Here is a 20,489-nt window from a genome sequence, read left to right as displayed (position 1 = left end):
AGAAGCTGAGATGGAGGGTCAGGTTCCTTCTGGTTTACCATTTCCAATAGTTGCACCTCTGCTATCATCAACCTCATTTAAGGACTCTGGGTTGCGGCAGATGCTCCTTTGACCAGAGGCAGTTTTGTGGGGGTAGGTTCCTTCTGGTTTACAATTTCCGATAGTTGTACTCCTTGTCTTCAACCTCATTGGAGGACTCGGCTTTGCGGTAGATGCTCCTTTGACCAGAGGCAGTTTTGTGGGGGCTGGTACCTTTTAGTTCACCAGTTCCCAAAGTTGTACTTCTGCCATCATCAACCTCGTTTGGGAACTTGAAGTTGTGGTAGATGCTCCTTTGACCAGGGGCAGTTTTGTGGGGGCTGGTACCTTTTAGTTCACCAGTTCCCAAAGTTGTACTTCTGCCATCATCAACCTCGTTTGGGAACTTGAGGCTGTGGTAGATGCTCCTTTGAGCAGAAGCAATCTTCGGGGGTGGGGGGGATCAGGTTCCTTCTGGTTTATCACTTCCCAAACTTGTACTTCTGCCGTCTTCAACCTGCTGTTACAGCTCGGGTTCTGTGTTGGTTCTCGCGGTATGTTCCAGACGGTTCCGTCTCCATTTCTTAAGCTAACCTTCACTTAATTTTGCTGATTCTTGACCCCATTTGCCGGATGGCTAGCAATGTCACACTACGGAACCCTCATCCTGCCGGAGGAGAACCTGATCCTAGTGCACGATGACGTCCCCACACACACACACACACACACACACACACACACACACACACACACACACACACACACACACCAAGAATGGCCGCCTTTAATTAGCTGATGTAAGCAGAGCTACATTCACGAGAAGAAAAGCTGCCCCTCTCGGTAAATTAGCCTGTCAGTCACGGCGGCGTCCCCGGACTCTACCAGCCCCCCTTCTGCTGCTGATTAACGGCGCAAAGTCGGTTTATCAACCTGCCATATTTGGCAATGCAATTCATTAGCGTCGTCCGTGGGACTCAGCGAAAAAAAAAGATATATATAAATAAAATAGAATATGAAGCCAGGCTCCGGCCCATCCAGGTGTGGGGGAGATACGGCACGTACGCAGGAGAGGTCGCTTGTTAGTATGCTAATGCACATATGGTTTAGCACGCCGTTTTCCAGGGCGCCGCCCGTCTCAAACCCCCCCGACCCCCGACTCCGGTCGACATACATCACCAGGAGACGGTCGTCCATTAATCAAGCCATCCAGAACAAAAGGGGGCTCGTTTGTTTGTCTTTCCCCTGATTTACGAAGCGCAAAGTCTGGACACTTAGCATAACACAAGCTCCGCAGGTTCTGTAATCACACCGATAATTAATCTCTTGGATTATGTTTGGATTTTATCTTGTTTGTGTATTTAATGATAGCTAATTTGTTTCTTAAATGTTGCTAAGATGGAGCCGGGAACACGGTAAGTAGCCTGGTGTTTGGCAAAGTGTGCAACTGCTTCAAAAAAGTACCCCCAAAATACTGCAGAAGTGACAATAAATACTTTTTTTGAAATGTCACAGATTTTTTTAATCCAAAATGGGAGGTTATACACAGATTACCATATATTACCATATATAGAGAGGTTTTAAAAAAGCTGCAGACGACTTCCCCAGCAAAATATCGAACAAAACATCGGTCGATGAATAAGCTAGCTGCGAACAAGTTGCCAAATATTACTGGTCGCACCTGTAAAGACCTGAACCTGACTACTAGTTAATCACTGCAACCTAACCAGCCCACCTGTCATGAGACAGGTTGCACTTGCAAGATAACTAGTGAGGCTAGTGACTAATAGCCTTTTATGCACCAATATCTTTGCTAGCCATTGAAGTGAGGGTCTTGTTGATCCACCCGGATGGATCAACTAACTAACTTAACTCGTAAGGGCCGGCATGTTGACTAGTGAACCGAACAACAGGTTGAATCCCTGAATTCCGATTGGCAGATTCAGCCATAACTAATTCTCATGTCCAGTTTTTCTAGTTAGCATTTAATGCTACATTAGCGTAAGTGCTTTGCCCCTCCCTAGTTAGGTCACAGGAAGCACTGAGGAGGCGGGGCCTCGACAAAAACCCCGAATTCTGATTGGCCAGCGTGCCATAGCTGGAATGTTAGGCCTCGGGGCCTGGAGCAGACGATGGCGCGACTCCACTTCGTCCTCAAATGTCATTTCTGTCTTGGACACCCGGTTAGCGTCAGCCGGTGCCGCGGGAAACGCTAGGTCGCGTCAGGTCGAGTCTCAACGGCGGACATTTTTTCCCCTTCCTCTCTTGCTTGATTACCTCGGCCGCCGAGACGCCGGCGACCCCCAGAGGCCTCCGTTGACCCGTGACCTTTCGCTGTCCGGCGGGCAACGGCGTTCCTAAGGATGACCCCGCGATGTTGTTGCGTGTCGTTAGCGGCGCGTAAAGAAAACCTAGCGTCCACGAACATCCAGGGTTATTATTCGCATGCTGAGCGTTGCCGTGGTGCTGGAGATGGTGTGGAGGGGTATTGTTCTGGAGAACCTTCTGGGAAATCACCTGGAATTACACGGAAACGCCTGCGTTGGCGTTAGCGCCCTAGCATCGGTGTTAGCGCCCTAGCGTCGGCGTTCCGGCTGCGGATCCCGACCTCTCCAGGAAATCAGTGTCGGAAGCTGTTGGGTCTTATTTAATTTGCACGTCTCACAGCGACTCAGGGGAGTGTTTGTGTGTGTGTGTAAGTGTGTGTGTGTGTCGGGTGGGTACACACACACACACACACACACACACACACACACACCGAGCCGATTACAAGTCTATTACTGTAACAGCTATTGAGTGGATTGACACGCGCGGTCTGACTGTAATGAAGACGGTTAATGATTGGAGACCTGCTGCATGTGGACAGGATCCGCTTGAGAGGCGCACGTGTGTGTGTGTGTGCATGTGTGTGTGTGTGCATGTGTGTGTGTATGCAAGCATGTGTGTGTGTGCAAGCATGTGTGTGTGTAGTGTGTGTAGTGTGTGTGTGTGTGTGCACTAGGCACAGCCTTGCAAACTGTGAATTTTATTTTTTATCCCCTGTTTTAACCGTTGAAATCAATCATTTGGTGTTTCTTACCGGTTTAACTAGTTGACATGTGGGATCGAAACTAGTAACGACTTAACTAACCCATGCTGGTAACACATGCTGGTAACACAAGCAACGCCAACAGGACTATTGATTTTTAATTGACTAAATAACTAGTGACCCTTCATAAAGGCCACTACTTCTTGTTTTTCGAGCAAAACTTGTCAATGAGTAAGTAGAAACTACCGAGTTGACTCATAAAGGACATGTTGACCAGTTACTCTAACCTGACATGTAAACTAGTTTTTCACACTGTACCTCCAAGCTAAATCATCTCACACGGTTAACTCATGTGTCAAAAATGCCTGGCTAGTTAGCTGTCAATCATTTTACCCTTGAATAGTAAATGTAACCTGCAACCCCTGCTAGTAAGCAAACTGTAAACTAGCGTTAACCAGTTGTATTTCTTCAGGCCCACATGTTAACCAGTCCAAAACAAAAGGGGGTGGGACTTGTCAAAAACCCCGAGCCAATAGGAGGCCTCATCTCCCTTCCTCATGACTAATTAGCATTTCATGTTTTGCTAGTTGCGACAGTAGCAGGCAGCGCTAACTAGTTAACTATTCTTTGAGAGACGTTTGAGGAGGCAGGATTAATACCAAGCAGGAAGTGCACGGAGGCGGGCGATTGGCTGAGCAGCGGAGTCCTCGCCAGAAAGGGGGCGGAGCTTATGGGTGGAGGGGGAAGCACCGGACCGGAGCGAGGATGGAGAATCCTTTCAGCTGTTAAAAAAAGCTAATTAGCTGCCGCCACCTCCTCCTCCTCCTATCTTTTTCTGCAGTTTATTGCCTTCCAGTGGCTTATTTTATTTTCATTTTTATCATTATTATCATTATTATTCCAAGACGGCAGGAAGCATGCCATCTGGAGAGGAGCGCGAGGAAGAGGAGTGCGAAGTGTAGCTAGTAGCGGCGGCGTGCTGCGGGCGCTAGAGGAGGCCACCACTGAAGCCAAATGGAAAAAAAAAAAAATCTGTGTTTTAATTCTATTTAACATATTATTTTGAAGATCCTGACTTTAGAAGTTTAGTCGCACTTGTAGTTTCTCCTCCGCATCTTCCCAGGTTAAAGTAAGCTAGCCATCCACGAGCTTCATTTTCATATTTGTAGTTTTTTTTTTTCCCAAAAAATGACCACATATTTGGGGGGTATTTCCTCAAATATTTTTGTGAAAATCTTTCATATTTCAGGATTTTTTTTTTTGTTTCATCTTTTAAAAGGGAAATAATCAATCACACATTTTCAGCCCCTTATGCTAATTTTCTGGGTTTGGAAAGACACTTAACTTCCACATTAGATGGTTTTATATCTTAAGATACCGGCATTCGTCAGAAACAATAATCCGTCTGTAGGTACTTTTTCCTGTCTTTTACTTACCGTATTTTGCGGACCATAAGGCACAAAGCATTATAAAGCGCATGATAAAACATATGGAATATAAAGCCAGACAAAAAAAGGTCAGTTTAATCCAACTTTATTCATTTTGCCTTGTTCCCTATGAACTCTGTTTGCTCTTCTTTACTCGGTGCACTTCATCTTCTCGCTTCCTCCACCTCCATACCATTGATCCATCCATGTTCTGCTCTGTTCCCATCATCTACTGCGTGACTGATAGCCTCGAGTTTGAATTTCGCTTTGTCAGCATGTCCCTTAACTGGTGCCATTTTTGGGGGTCCTCAGTAATATTCTGTTGAAGCACAGTACGTACCGGATGTAAGCATACAAGTCCTGCTCTCCGATTGGTTTATGGTTGCCAGCAATAGTGGATAACTCAAGTTAGCATGAGGTTTGATTGCTTTCCAGAGTCTCACTAAAGCATTTTGACAAATTTTTGAGGACATAAAATTGGCTCAAAGGCCAGTAAGCACAACAAGAATTCATACATAAGGCGCACTGGATTATAAGGCCAATTCTTGAGAAAATGTCATGATTTGAAGTGCGCCTTATAGTACGAAAAATACAGTAATCCAGAATAATCCCAGTCCAGAGTTGGGATGCGTCAAGCCTGGGTTTCTGCCCGGCGTCTATCAGCCGAGCCAGGAGGCCGCCGAGGCTACGAGGCGCCAAATGCTTTATGGCGGCGGCCCGGAGGCCCATTAAAACAACATTCTGAGCCCCGGCCATAACTCATCCCTCCATCCCTCCATCCCTCCATCCCTCCCGGTGGTGCATCTCCATTGACCCATCGCCTGCTGTTGATTGGGAGTTTCTGTCAGGAGGTCCGCCGTTGGCGGTGGAGAAGCTTTACGAGGCGCAGCGTTTACTTTATGATGGGGCGCTGAAGAAGAAGACGAAGGATAAGACGGGGAAAACACAGACAGGGCCATTAATTCCAACACCTGTTCTGCCGCAAGCTCAACTATCGGATGTTTCTGAGGGACACGCCAAAGAATTGTAACCTTTCCCTATTTTAGAATAACTTTATAAGACGCGCCACGTGCTAACGGACAGTCAAAAATGGCGAGTGATGATGTCACACAACCGACATCTTTGGAAAAAAGAAGTTCCCGTGTAATCCATTCCAGACTTGCGACGTTCTTAGCATTAGCTAAGTTAGCTTGGTTAGCATATGGGAATCTGTGGTGTGCCGCAAGCTAGTGATCGGAAATGAAGGTGGAGTTGTGGGAAAAGTCTGTCTTTCCAACATGATGATGCTAATGTTTCCAATGCTAAACTTAGCCAATGCTAAAGTTAGCCAATGCTAAAGTTTCAGATGCTAAAGCGGAGGAGAAACAGATGTTTGAAGGGCTGCTGTATGTTTCATCTCACCTGCTCACTCTTTTATTTGAACCTTAAACTTTGTTTAAGGGCAACGCAACCTCAGCAGGCCAAATGAAGCCGCGTGATTGGCTGAAACCCCCTGCTGCCCGTACCTTTTTCCTCTTCCTATTTGTTTTCCACTTGTACTTCCTGTTTGGATCTGATTGGACGCCTGACTCCATCTTGTAGTTTTTGTTTCCCCCCTCCCCGAGACGTGACTCCCTATGCTAAGCTAACTAGCATCAATCGAGCTCCCCAACCCAGAAGGGTGGCACAGTGAAGGGGGTGAGTGGTGAGTGTGCGTGTATGTGTGTGTGTTGATGTCAACATGAAATTGGAAAAGATCACACACACACACACACACACACACAGACACACTGACACACTGACAACAGCAAGGAATAATTTTGAAATTAAAGTGAAACTATGAGGAAAAAAAAATAACAAAAAAAAAATCACACAAAAAGAAATGAGAAATGATCAGTTACAAATTGGTTAGAAAAAAAATAATAATGGAAATTTAGAATTAACACTAATGAAAATGACCAAACAATTACCAAAATAATAAGTGAAAATTTCCCAAAAATTACTATGAAAAATTACTTTTAAAATGATAGTAGATTCTAGAAATATTAAAAAAAAACAGACTAAAAAGATTATCCAAAAATTATTTCCAAAACAAAATTGTCCAGAAAATGAAGTAAGAATTGGTTAAAAATGAATTGGAAAAAAACAAAAACACAAATAACTCCATCCCGCTTCGAGAAAACAAACAGGGCGGGTCTGTTTAATAGCTTCCGTCCATCGATCGCTCAGCGAGCTCGCGGGAGGAGGAGGAGGAAATACCTCGTCCTTTCATCGAGCGACAGCTTCACACAGTGTTTTTTTAATTTTAACTCATTTTAAAAAATAAACCTGAAAGTGATTCGAAGCTGATTGAATCACTCACATAAAATCTGACATTCAACACAATCTGATGATCTGAAAAAAAAACAAAAATTTGCTATTCATTGTGGTTTTGTTTCCACAAAACTACCAAAAACTACAAAAATTTCTATGAAAAGTATAAAATAATGGAGTTTATTAACAGTGGGAATCATCAATATAGTTAGAAACACTTCCTCCTGCAGTTGTCTGAGTACACATACCTCACACACACCTCACACACACACACACACACACACAAGTACGTCACATACGCCACACAAACACATTATGCCCACCTCACACACACCCAATAATAACACCTGGTGAACAACAGAAACACACTCTTACGCACACACACACACACACACACACACACACACACACACACACCTTGTTTTCTATCAAAGTGTCTGGTTACAGTTTTGTTTTCCAGCAAGGAAAGAACACGTTACCCCGAAGGCCACTTTAACACTGATACACACACCTATATTAACACCTGCGTGTGTGTGTGTGTGTGTGTGTGTGTGTGTGTGTGTGTCGGGGGTGTCAAATTCATCCCTCGAACCATTTCCTTTTCACACACTTACCGACGTCAGCTTAAAACCGCCACCCTGCAGATTCGTGGTCGTCTGACGCCGCGTGGCGTTCGAGGCCTGTGGGAAATCCGGGTGTTGAAATTAATTAGCAGTGAATCAGCTTTTCCTTTTTAATAATCAGCGCGTTGTTGCTTTCTTTTCATCTTCTGATCGGAGAAGTCGTCTTCCTCCACTCAGATCCTGATATCCACGTCTTCGATTCATGTAAACTTACAAAACATCTCAAAAAAAAAATAAAAAAATGAGCCGGAAAAAATGAATTAATTCACTTAAACTCCCTCCTCGGCGCTCATTAAACCGACAAATCCCCCACACAGAACCTCCTCCTCCCAGTAAACATGAGGAAGCCAGATTTGACCTACATTTGGAGCTTCAGGTTCAATGAGAGATGACGATGAAGATGATGATGACGGCGGTTTGAGGGACGCCCCACTTCCCCCCCCCCCACAGAACCATATTTTTATTATTGTTATTATTGAATTAATAATAATTGTAGGTATTTTTTTGTTGTTGTTGATATTACAAGCATTATTTTAATAATTATCATGATTATTATACATCTATTAAGTGTTGTATTGATGTTAGTTTTTATATTATTATTATTATTATTATTATTGTTATTATTATTATTATTATTGTGAGTAGCAGCAGAACTAATAGTTTAGTAATAATAGTGATCAGCGGTATTGGTGTGTGCTTACCGCTTGACAAATAACGTGACAATATTCATAAGATAGTTAATATATTTTCTCTATGTGTATAAATATATTTTTAAAAGCACCAAAAGTTCAAGAAAGTAATTTCGTTCACCAAGAAATTACTGTTAATAGATAAGAAATAATTTAAAAAAAAAGTCATGGAGTGCCATTTTTTTTTTCTTCCATTATTTTTATTTCATTTCACTTTTTTACATAACATTTTCCTTCCTTCTATTTCATCTTATCATACAAATAAATCATACTTTCATCTCTTTGTATTTAAATTAAATTGATTATTTCTGGGGAAATTAAAAAAAAATCTGCGAGGAAAAATGAACAGAAAACAACAAAAACTAGAAATGAGAAATTATCGGTTACAAATCACAATTAACAATTAAACAAAGGTGCTGTTGTATGAGTGAAAATAACAAAAATGATGAAAAATCAATTTCTAAATGATACTACATTCCAGAAATGAAAGAAAAATTATAAACACTTGAAAAATTATGTTTACATATAAAAAAAAATTAAAAAAAATTAGCGTGTTGCGAGTGCCGATGGACACTATGGAGGGGGCGGGGCTTGTCTGCCGGCTCCTCTGATTGGCTGCTCAGGAGAGGGATGGCGAATTCAATTTAAAAAACAAACAAAAAAATTCACAAATAAATAGGATTACAGGACAGTCCGACTTGGTTTTCTTTAAATCAACCAATAACAATAATTAATTTAATTTCACTAAAAAAAAAAAAATGGCGTCTCCCAGAAAGATACTGAAAGATATTTAAGGTCAAAGGTGATGTCAGTGATGTGTGTGTGTGTGTGTGTGTGTGTGTGTGTGTCTGACTTTGCTGTAGCTGTCACACAGATGTAATAGATTACAAAGTACTTTGTTCTTCCTCAGGGATATAAAAAGTGACATAGTACTTTTGAGGCTGTGCGGTAATAGTGTGTATTTGTGTGTGTGTGTGTGTGTGTGTGTGTGTGTGTGTGTGTGAGATTTTTCGGCGTCACGCTGCACCGCCCTCTCCTCCCGTCGGCAGAGCCCCTTTCATGTTGCCCCCGGCAACCGCGTTTCAAGTGCCGACCGGCTGTTTGATTCCAGGGTTTAACAATGAAACACCTCTAATGTGGAAACGGCGTGTCAGGGTTCATTCTTACACACACACACACACACACACACACACACACACACACACACACACAAACACACACACACACACACACAGGTGCTCTGGATGCTTCCTGTAGGTGAGTGAAGAGATGGCTCAGTAGGAGTGTGGAACGTGTGTGTGTGTGTGTGTGTGTGAATGTGGTTCCTACTTCTTACTGTCTGTGTTCCTACCATAGGTGTGTGTGAACGGTTTGCTCAATAGTTCAGAGTGAACTGTTCGTTCAGCAGGTGTGTATAAACAGTTCCTACTGTAGGTGTGTGTGAACGGTTCAGTCGTGAACTGTTCGTACCGTTGTCCCGAGTGGACTGTTCATTGAGTCGTTCCGAGTGACCTGTTCATTGAGTCGTTCTGAATGAACTGTTCGTTCGATCATCCCGAGTGAACTGTTCGTTGAGTCGTTCCGAGTGAACCGTTCGTTCAATCACCCTGAGTATATTTTTTGTTGAGTCGTTCCGAGTGAACTGTTCGTTCAATCATCCCACATGAGCTGTTCGTTGAGTCACTCCGACTGAACTGTTTGTTGAGTCGTCCCAAGTGAACTGTTCATTGAGTCGTTCCGAGTGAACCGTTCGTTCAATCACCCTGAGCATATTTTTTGTTGAGTCGTTCCGAGTGAACTGTTCGTTCAGTCATCCCGCATGAACTGTTCGTTGAGTCGTTCCGAGTGAACCGTTCGTTCAATCACCCTGAGTCAATTTTTCGCTGAGTTGTTCCGAGAGAACTGTTCGTTCAATCATCCTGCGTGAACTGTTTGTTGAGTCGTCCCAAGTGAACTGTTCCTTGAATCGTTCCGAGTGAACCGTTCGTTCAATCACCCTGCGTGAACTGTTTGTTGAGTCGTCCCAAGTGAACTGTTCCTTGAATCGTTCCTAATGAACTGTTCGTTCAATCATCCAGATTGAACTGTTAGTTGAGTTGGTCTGGGTGAACTGTTCGTTCAGTCATTCCGAGAGAACTCTTCGCTGAGTCTTTCAAAGTGATTTTTTTTTTTTTGTTCTTTTTAATGGCATATGTTTGAACGGCTCCCGCCAAAGGTAGCCGAACATTTGTTTCAGTGGGTGTGTGTGAGCAGTTCCCACCTCAGATGTATGTAAACAGCTTCTACTGAAGATTTGTGAACCGTTCGTTCACTAGGTGTGTGAACGGATCAGTCCAAAGACCTACACATCGTCGCCGTGGATACCATCGACCAAGATTCCACGATCGAGTTCCTCAAACATCCGGGTTTCGGAGGAGGATTGGAAAAGGAACCCGGGTGAAGTTCACGTCCTCCAGATCTTGCTCCTCCTCCGGAGCGTAATAATAAACCACCGTGGCGACCGGCAGTCTGAGGAGATTTGTCAGGGTCGGCGTCCTGGAGCCGAATACATCTGGTGGAGAGACTGAGACCCAGAATACTGACTTTCTATAATCTGCATACGCTGAGATATTTAGAGAAGCATGGAGGTACATGGAGATATATGGAGATATCTACACATTCTGATGATCTTCAGCTCTGCAGAGGAGCAGTGGAGGTACCATTGTTTGGGTTCTCCATCTTCAGCAATCAGCAGCTTCACCGAGGACTCTGTCCACAGGTGTGGAGGAGGATGCCTGTGATTGACAGGTGGAAGCCCCGCCCCCTGGCCCCGCCCCTTTAAGAGATCGTCCTTTCGTTGTTGTTGTTGTTTACGTTTCACGTTACGTTTCTGTGCGAGCTGAGGAGAACGCTGGAGATAGAAGTGCAAAGTCCAGAGGTCACTGGTGTGCTCGTGGTAACTGCATTGCTATGCTATTGTTATGCTATGTTATGTTATGCTATGCTATGCAGATAGCTCCACTTTTTGTCATGGGTCCTAGCTTCCGGCCGCGGTGCTAACTGACCGTTGTTCCTCATCAGATGCTACGTCTTGGTTGTCCACGTCCTAGCGGGAGAAGGTTTCTTCCAGCGAGCTTCAGTCGAGGACATTTTGTCTGCTATTTTAGCAGCCTAGCTTAGCTCGGCTAAATGCATTCAGAGAGAAGCGACGAGAACATTGTTGTGGAACCTCAGGAAGTTGTGTTTGTCCACAAGCAATTTTCCTACTCCTTCCTCCTCTTGTTGTCCTTTAGATAGCTGTGTAGCCTAGCATCAGCCTCTTTGCTTCCCTTGAACTGTTAAAAACACCTAAAGCCTTAAAATGTATCATTATTCGCATATATACCCTATTGAGCCACAACTGATTTTAGCGGAAAGCCAAAGCTAATGCTAGCGGGAAAACAAAGCTAACACTAGCCAGAAACCAAAGTTAACACTAGCAACCTAAATAGACACAACCTAAATAGATGATCGACCCGGCAAAACATGGCATTATTAGCATATATACCCTATGGAACCACAGCTAATGCTAGCGGCATTATTAGCATATATACCCTATTGAACCACAGCTAATGCTAGCGGGAAACCAAAGCTAACCCTAGCCGGAAGCCAAAGCTAACACCAGTGGGAAACCAAAACCAATGCTAGCGAGAAGCCAAAGCTAATGCTGGTAGAAAGCAAAAGCTAACGCTAGCAGGAAACCAAAGCTAACACCAGCAACCTCCATAGATCATTGACCCAGTAAAACGTGGCATTATTAGCAGGTATACCCTATTTAGTTAAAGCTAACACTTGCAAGTAGCCAAAGCTAATGCTTGCAGGAAGCCAAAATTATTGCTAGAAGGAAGCCAAGCTAACGCTAGCGGGAAGCCAAAGCTAACACTAGCAACCTCCACAGATTATCAACCTAGCATGCATAGCGCTAGTAAAATAATAGCGGCACTCTGCCGTCAAAATGTTATAAATTGAGATTTTTAAAGAATTAATTCTTCAGAAAAATACATTTCCGAAAGGTATTAATTTGCGGTGATTGATTGACATGTATTTTTCTAATATCGTTTTAAAATTATGATTATAATTTTATTTGATTATTACTAATTAAAATTATTGTTAATCATTATTTAGAATATTGATAGCCAGTACACTATGAAAAAAAATATCAATATGCTCCAAATTTTTTGTAAAAACATATATTTATATAAATGAGTCTTTTATAGTGTTTTCAATGTGTGATCTCCCTCCTGGTAAATTAAAAATAAAGGAAAATGCAGTGGTTGCCAGGGGTGGAATACGTTTAGGGAAAAATGAAGGGAAGACGGAGAGAGAGTTTTCTAATCAAGGCTGTTTATATTCAAAGGGAGGCTCAACTCCTGCCAGTAAATCACTTATATTCCCTTTATATTTTCTCCTTTCCTGTTTAATTTTGGCGCCTCGTCTCTGCCGTTTCGCCTGGAACTGTTTGGCAGCTCGTTAAACACCTCTTTTTAAATAAATAAAAAATTTAAAAAAACAATTTGAAATTAAAAAAACAAACCGCTTTGGGAGACTTAGATTTTTTTTTTTTTTTTTAAATTTACTACCACAAAAATTGATCATTATAAAGTATTTTGAAATGAGGGTAGGACACCATCAAATAGACACAGCTAGAATTGACATTATAATAAATATGATAGTAAAATAAACAAAACCAGACGGGAGCTGTGATTGGTTGGGTCCTATTATTGATTATTCATTGCCATTTTTTTTATTTTTGCTTCGACATCCTCAAAAACCTTTAACATTAAATAAATAAATCCCAGGAAGGTCTCGCTATCGGCGACTTCTAATATTGATAATTCATTGGACCCTGCCACCCCTGAAAAACCCTTAATATTAAATAGATGGATGAATAGATGGATGATCCCAGGACTAGTATTGATTACTTATTGGGATTTTTTTTTTTTTTTTTTTTTGCTTCACTTTAAAAAATCAAAACAAAACAAACAAAAAAAAATCATATGTAATAAATAAATAAATAGATGGAGAAGTAATTACGGGGAAGGAGCCGCTATGTATGACTTCCGATATTGATTATTTATCAGGATTTCTTTCTAATGCATCTTCAACCCCCTGACCTTTTTAAAAAATACATTAATTAGATAAATATATAATGACACGGATGGCGATGCCATCGGGGGAATCCTAATATTTATGATTTATTGGGATTTCTTTCAACCTCTGCACCTCTTAATGATAGGGAGATGGATGAGCCCGTGACTCGTATTGATTATTTAATGTTTGTTTTTTCAATGCATTCTCAACCCCATTAAGAACAAAAAAAAAAAAAAAAAAAAGGTCAACATTAATTAACATCAGATAGGTGGATCCCTATTGTTTTTTTTTTTGTTTTTTTTAGATTTTTTTTTTTCTTGCAAAAAATCCCTGAGAACCCTTGGGAATAAAGTAAATAATCAATAAAAAAAAAAGGTCAGCATTAATTAACATTAGATAGATAGATCCCTATTGTTTTTTTTTTTTTGTTTTTTTAGATTTTTTTTTTCTTGCAAAAAATCCCTGAGAACCCTTGGGAATAAAGTAAATAATCAATAAAAAAAAAGGTCAACATTAATTAACATTAGATAGATAGATCCCCATTGTTTGTTTTTTTTTGTTTTTTTAGATTTTTTTTTTTCTTGCAAAAAATCCCTGAGAACCCTTGGGAATAAAGTAAATAATCAATAAAATAAAAAAAAAGAAAGAAAAAAACCAGGAAGAATCTTCAGGTGCCTCCCGGTATTAATTATTTATCAGGAATTTTTTCACCGCTGCCCGACGCCATCCTTTATCTACCGGGCCGGGAGGAGGAACGAGGAGCCGAATTCCCGTCGAGGATGAATTTCAGTCCATTTTTCTAAGCCGGCGATTCATTCATCAGCGTGGCGGAGCAGCAGCCGCCTCCCAGGTCTCTGATTAAACAGGAGAGAATTAATAACAGGTGTCGGAGAGGCCGGCGGGGTGAAGGAAAAAAAAAATGGCTCCCGGGGAAGAAAAGGCCAAGGCTGGAGTTTTTGCAATTAAAAGGGAGAATCGATGGGCTTCGCCGAAAAGAGGGAACCCGCTAATCCAGAGACGATTCGCCGCTGATCCGATCGGCGAATCGCCCGGAAGTCCGAACCGGCTCGACGGGTCGCCGAGACGTTGGTTCGTTCCTGGAAACGATCTCCGAATGGGACAATGGACGCTAATTAAAAGCCGGGCGAGATACGAGACGGTCGTAACCTCCGAAACGAATGGCTGCTCAATCAACCGCCGCTCCGTGAGGAAGTATCTACAAATTGCCAATGAAGCCGTAATAAATGGTTATAAGCTCGTAATAAATCAGACACGACCCGGCGAGAAAGTAGATGAGAGGAAGTGGGACTGAAAATAATTTATTATTATAAATAAATTTCCTTAAATACCTTTTAAAATCAGGTGGGAATTAAATGTTAATTTTCTGTTTTGTTAGGGATATAGGATAAATAATTACAAATGAGTGCCTGGAATTTATCCCTAAATATGGGAAGTTTCTGAAATATTAACACAAAAAAAAAGCATGAATGAATGAATAAATACCTGGAAATGTTTCTGCTATATTTAAATAAACAAATAAATTAAAAAAAAAAACAAATACCCGCTAATTTTTCTCATGGGATGAACAAAAATGACCCAATGAGCGAAGGAATACTTGGATATTTTTATCCTCCGCATCTCAAAATAGATTTATTAACTGATATCAGCTGATGAATATTTCCAAAGATACCAATAAAAATTGAATGAGTAAATAAGCAAACGCATTAATGAAAAAATTAACATCTGAAAATTTAATCCAAAGTATCTACAAAAGTTAAAAAATATCTGAATAATTGGATGAAAACCCAGAAAAAAATGAATCAATGAACTTATGAATGAATGAACACCCAAAGTTTTCCCAAAATATCCACCAAAATGTATGAATGAATGAATAATGACCTGGAAACTTTATGTAAAATATCGATGACATCCATTAAATATATGAATGGATGGATGAACTAAATAACTAAATAACTGTTGGTCAAAATATTAACAAAAAAAATGAATCAATGTATGCATGAATGAATGAATTTATGAATACCTGACCATTTTAACCAAAATATTACACAAAATAAAGAAATGTATGAATAAATTAATGAATGCCCTGAAATGTTACCCCTCCCAAAATCCAACAAAAAATAAATTAGATGTATGAATGAATGAATGAACGCCTGCAAAAAAAATCCCAAATTTCCACCAAAAATTAATTAATGAATGAACAAATTAATAAAGGATCATCCAGAAATTGTAACCAAAATATCAACCAAATTAACGGAATATATGAATACATGAATGGATTAATGGACTCCTGGATCTGATACCCAAAATATCACCCAAAAAATGATGAATTGATTAATAAACTAAATATCAACAAAAATAAAGAAATATATTTGAAAAAATATATGAAATTTAACCCCAAAATGAATGTGTGAATGAATGGACACCAAAATATCAACTGTTTTAATTCAATATATGAATACATGAATGGATGAATTAAATCCTATCCAAAAAAATAAATCAATAAATAAATGGTTGACCTGAAAATTATACTCAAATTATCAACAATTATTAATTATCAACAAATTAAACATATATATGTATATATAGAATAATTAAACACAATGAATGAGTGAAAACCTGGAAATTTTACCCAAAATGTCAGCAAAAAATATTAAAGTATATGAATAAATAACTGACTGGATGAATGCAAAAATACAGAAATATATTTGAAAAAATACATAAAATTTCACCCCTCAACATTGGATTTGTGAATGAATGAACAGCTGCGAATTTCCCCCAAATTTGCCACCAAAAATGAATGAATGAATGGATTACCCAGAATTTTTACCCAAAATATCAACAAACTTCATGAAATATATGATTATATGAATGGATGAATGAACTCCTGGACATGTTACCCAAAATCTCAACAAAAAAAATGAATCAACGTATGTATGAACAAATGAATTTATGAACAAATACCTGAAAATTATGCGCAAAATATTAATAAAAAAAATGCATGAATAGGCCCTGAAATTTTACCCCCTCTAAAAATCAACAAAAAATGAAATTGGATGAATGAATGAATGAATGAATGTTTGCAAATATTCCAGCAAAAATGAATGAATGAATGGATTACCCAGAATTTTTACCCAAATAACAACAAAGTTCATGAAATATACGATTATATGAATGAACTCCTGGACATGTTACCCAAAATCTCAACAAAAAAAATGAATTAATGTATGTATGAACAAATGAATTTAGGAACAATTACCTGAAAATTATGCGCAAAATATTAACAAAAAAAATGCATGAATAGGCCCTGAAATTTTAAAAATCAACAAAAAATGAAATTGGATGAATGAATGAATGTTTGCAAATTTTCCAGCAAATAAGAATGAATGTATAAATGAATGAAGGATTTGAAATTGTACCCAAAATATCAACAACATTAATGAAATATATGAATACATGAATGGACGAATGAAATCTAACCCAAAATATCAACAGAAAATGAATCAACAAATGGATGACCTGGGAATTATACTCAAATTATCAGCAAATGATTAAACATTATATAAATATATATAAAATAATAATAATAAAGCACAGCAAACACGTGAAGACCTGGGAATTTTACCCTGAATGTCATTTTAAAAATGATTTAAAAATATGAATAAATACCTGAAAATTTCATCCAAAGAAAACAGAGCAAAAAATCCATAAAAAGGCTCGTGATGGTGAATGAGACCAATAAAGTTATTTATGACGGTTTCTGCCCAAGGTTTAACACGGCCAAAGTTGCAGGTGGAGCTCAGAAAAGCCCGGAAGCCGGAGAAGAGGCGTCGTGGAGAATCTTTGATTACCTCTAACGTGGTTACGGGTAATGGCGACCCGTCTCCCCGGAGCTAAATTATATTCCAAATCCATTAAAGCTCACCTCCGCTCGCCGCCGTCGCCGACCGGGGGCAGCTCGTAATTGAATTCCAAACCCCCGAAGCCGAGGAGGCAGATGGGGCCCCCGAGCCGAGCCCCCCCTCCCCGGCCTTCTGCCGCGGGATGCGAAAATAGCATTATGCATAAAAGCGGTGATTCATCCGGGGCCCTATCGGATCACGTAATGTGCCGCCGTCCGACGGCGAGACGGACGACCCCATTTGTGGAAACAACGGCCGCCAAAGAACCCGATGGAACGGCCCGGGGAAATATTAACCGTGCGATTTTTGCGATAACTCAGCCGGGGGGGGGATGCTAATCCCGCCGCTAACGCCGCCTGGTGACTCAGGGGGCAACGGGTCGAGTGTTGTGTACTAGTACTCGTGAAGTTCTCTCCAAGTACAACTTAGGAAGTACCCCCCCCCCCGGAAGGCTGCAATGGATCAGTCCGGCTTCCTTAGCTTAGCTTAGTTGTCCCCATTCGAAGACGTCCGTTAGCGAAGCGTTCAAAAATAGCGATTAGCTTCCAGGAGACGGCTGTGTCTTGAACTGGACTCACTGATGGTAAGGAAGGCAGCAGCGCCATCTGCTGGGCTAATATGATACGCAGATATGCTAAGTGGCTATGCTACGCTAGCTTAGAAACAACCCCACGTGCAGAGTTCCTAAAGTGGCTGAGGATGGTGCTCCGACCGTTCGCCCATCGAGGTCACTTCCTGGATCAAACCCCGTCAGCTCTTCAAGCTAACACTGACGTCATTCTGTATGCTAATTACACTGTAACCGATGCTAACATCCTCCCTGGTTTCTGAAAGCTGTTGTCACCGGTTGCTAGCGTCGGTTACAGTGTCATCGGCATACAGAATGACATCAGTGTTAGCTTGAAGAGCTGACGGGTTTGATCCAGGAAGTGACCTCGATGGGCGAACGGTCGGAGCGCCATCCTCAGCCACTTTAGGAACTCTGCACGTGGGGTTGTTTCTAAGCTAGCGTAGCATAGCCACTTAGCATATCTGCGTATCATATTAGCCCAGCAGATGGCGCTGCTGCCTTCCTTACCATCAGTGAGTCCAGTTCAAGACACAGCCGTCTCCTGGAAGCTAATCGCTATTTTTGAACGCTTCGCTAACGGACGTCTTCGAATGGGGACAACAGAGCTAAGCTAAGTGGAAGCCGGACACTAAAGTGGCTGAGGATGGCGCTCCAAACGTTTGCCCATCGAGGTCACTTCCTGGATCAAACCCCGTCAGCTCTTCAAGCTAACACTGACGTCATTCTGTATGCTAATGACACTGTGACCGATGCTAACATCCTCCCTGGTTTCTGAAAGCTGTTGTCACCGGTTGCTAGCGCCGCATCACCCATCACGGTAGTATCAAGCTGGTCAAGCTGTAGCCATGACCGCTAAGCGTTAACTCAGACTGCTAGCTTTAGCTTTGAAGGATGGTCACAAATCTGATCAAGGTCGTTTTCCGTGACCTCGCGGCCTTCTCTCCATCCCATCATGAAATAAATACATGAATATCAAGAGGTTACGGATGTAGAACATCAAATAGAAATGTGAGATCCCGTAGCGGCGGCGGCGGTGGCGGCGGCGGCGGCGGCGGCGGCGGCGATGAGAGCGCAGCCTCGGCGTCCGTAACCTTGATGTGTCTAATTGCTTACAGTGGGGCTGAAGCTACGGGGGGGGGAGGGTTGTAAATACGAGGTGGAGGTGGGGAGGGTTCCTCTTTCTCCTCGCTGTCATCCTCGCTATTTCCAGACATCGCTCAGCGGCGGCGTGGAGACAAACAACGTTGAACTGGATGGGGAATCAATCATCAGACCAATTTGCCAATTACGCTCATCGTGCGCTATAAATAAACACGGCAGCCCCCCCCGCCGCCACCTCGCCGCCGCCCCGGGGCAAACACGTCATCGATCGGAGGCTCGTGTTACCGGCGGTGGCGGCAGCCGGAGTGGCGTCTCCTCGTGATGCAAGCGAGCTAAATATACGCCCGAGGCCAGGAACTCCTGAGCCGACGTTCACCCCGTCACCCTCTAAGAATGTGGGGCTGAAACAAGAGTTAGCAGATTCTCCGGTTCATTGGACCAAAAGTCCCGGAGGTTCGAGTGAATGAGTGAATATTCAAGTTAGCCATTAGCCAAATTGTACGCGACGGATGGCGAGTCCCCTCATTGGTTAACCCCTGACTCTTGGTTAGCCCAGTGCTTAATGAGCAAGGCTAACAATTCTGCAAGTTTCTGCATTCTTGTCCGTGCTAGTTTATAACCGCTAACTGGTATAATGTTCTGACCTTTAAGTAGAAGGGGTAAACATTGGTTAGGATTTGACTAGCAGACACTTTTTAACCTACTTGTTAAATACTTGCAAAATATACCTGTAAACTTGTGCAAGTATTGCTTGGAACTGGCATGATAATCTTACTTGCAGGGGCAAGGTTAGTTGGCTAGTGGACACTTTAGAACTGACTAGTTAAGTTGTGATTTCCCTTGAGCCATACTGCTCAACTTCCAAGTTCAACAATGCAAATACTATTTGCATTCTTGTCTGTGCTAGTCTAGTACTACTTAACATAACTTTTGTGTAACATAAGGTTAATATTGGACACTTGGCAACTGACTAGTAAAGTCATAATTTCAGTAGAACCACACTAATAAACTAGCAAGGTCAACAGTGCAAAAGTTGCCAGTCTGCATCCTTGTCCATGCTAGTTTATAACCACTAACTGGTAATGTTCTGACCTTTAAGTAGAAGGGCCAACATTGGTTAGGATTTGACTAGCGGACATTTTTGAACCTACTCGTTAAATAGTGAATACTAGCAAAACATACCTGTAAACTTGTGCAAGTATTGCTAGGAGCTGGCATGATGATCTTACTTACAGGGTTAAGGTTAGTTAGCTAGTGGACACTTTAGAACTGACTAGTTAAGTTGTGATTTCCCTTGAGCCATACTGCTTAACTTGCAAGGTCAACAGTGCAAATACTTTGCATTCTTGTCCAGTTATAGTTGACTGGCATGATAATCTGACCGGTAAGCTTATGTGTAACATAAGGTTAATATTGGACTAGTGGACACTTTGCAACTGACTAGTCAAGTCATAATTTAGGTAGAGCCACACCTCTAAACTAGCAAGGTCAACAGTGCAAATGTTGCTAGTCTGCATTACTGTCTATACCAGTTGAGTACTACTAGTTTATACCAGCTACTTGGTATCATATTCTGACCTTTGAGTAGCCGGGGCAACATTAGATGGGATTTGACTATTGGACACTTTTGAACTGACTAGTAAAATAGTGAATACTAGCAATTAATATCTTTAACCTCCCAAGGTCAACTGTATAAATATTGCTAGTTTGCATT

General features: G+C 41.5%; 1 protein-coding gene and 1 long non-coding RNA gene across 2 annotated transcripts in view; one reads left to right on the top strand and one right to left on the bottom strand.

The window, feature by feature from the left end:
- The window catches only part of chst8 (carbohydrate (N-acetylgalactosamine 4-0) sulfotransferase 8), a 194,496-nt gene that overhangs the window by 127,310 nt on the left and 46,697 nt on the right, over positions 1 to 20,489 (top strand). The window lies entirely within an intron of this gene.
- On the bottom strand, positions 7,299 to 17,144 carry LOC147218072 (uncharacterized). The gene is made up of 2 exons (XR_015108882.1): positions 16,871 to 17,144; positions 7,299 to 7,442 (listed from the first exon to the last, which is right to left on the bottom strand). It is a non-coding gene; the product is annotated as an uncharacterized LOC147218072 (long non-coding RNA).

This window comes from Fistularia commersonii, chromosome 27 (genome assembly GCF_037954325.1).
Source record: "Fistularia commersonii isolate RoL2024-O1a breed Wild chromosome 27, RoL_Fcom_v1.0, whole genome shotgun sequence".
NCBI lineage: Eukaryota > Metazoa > Chordata > Actinopteri > Syngnathiformes > Fistulariidae > Fistularia > Fistularia commersonii.
The sequence above is the reverse complement of the archived record's forward strand: the minus strand, read 5'-3'. Positions and strand labels throughout refer to the sequence as shown.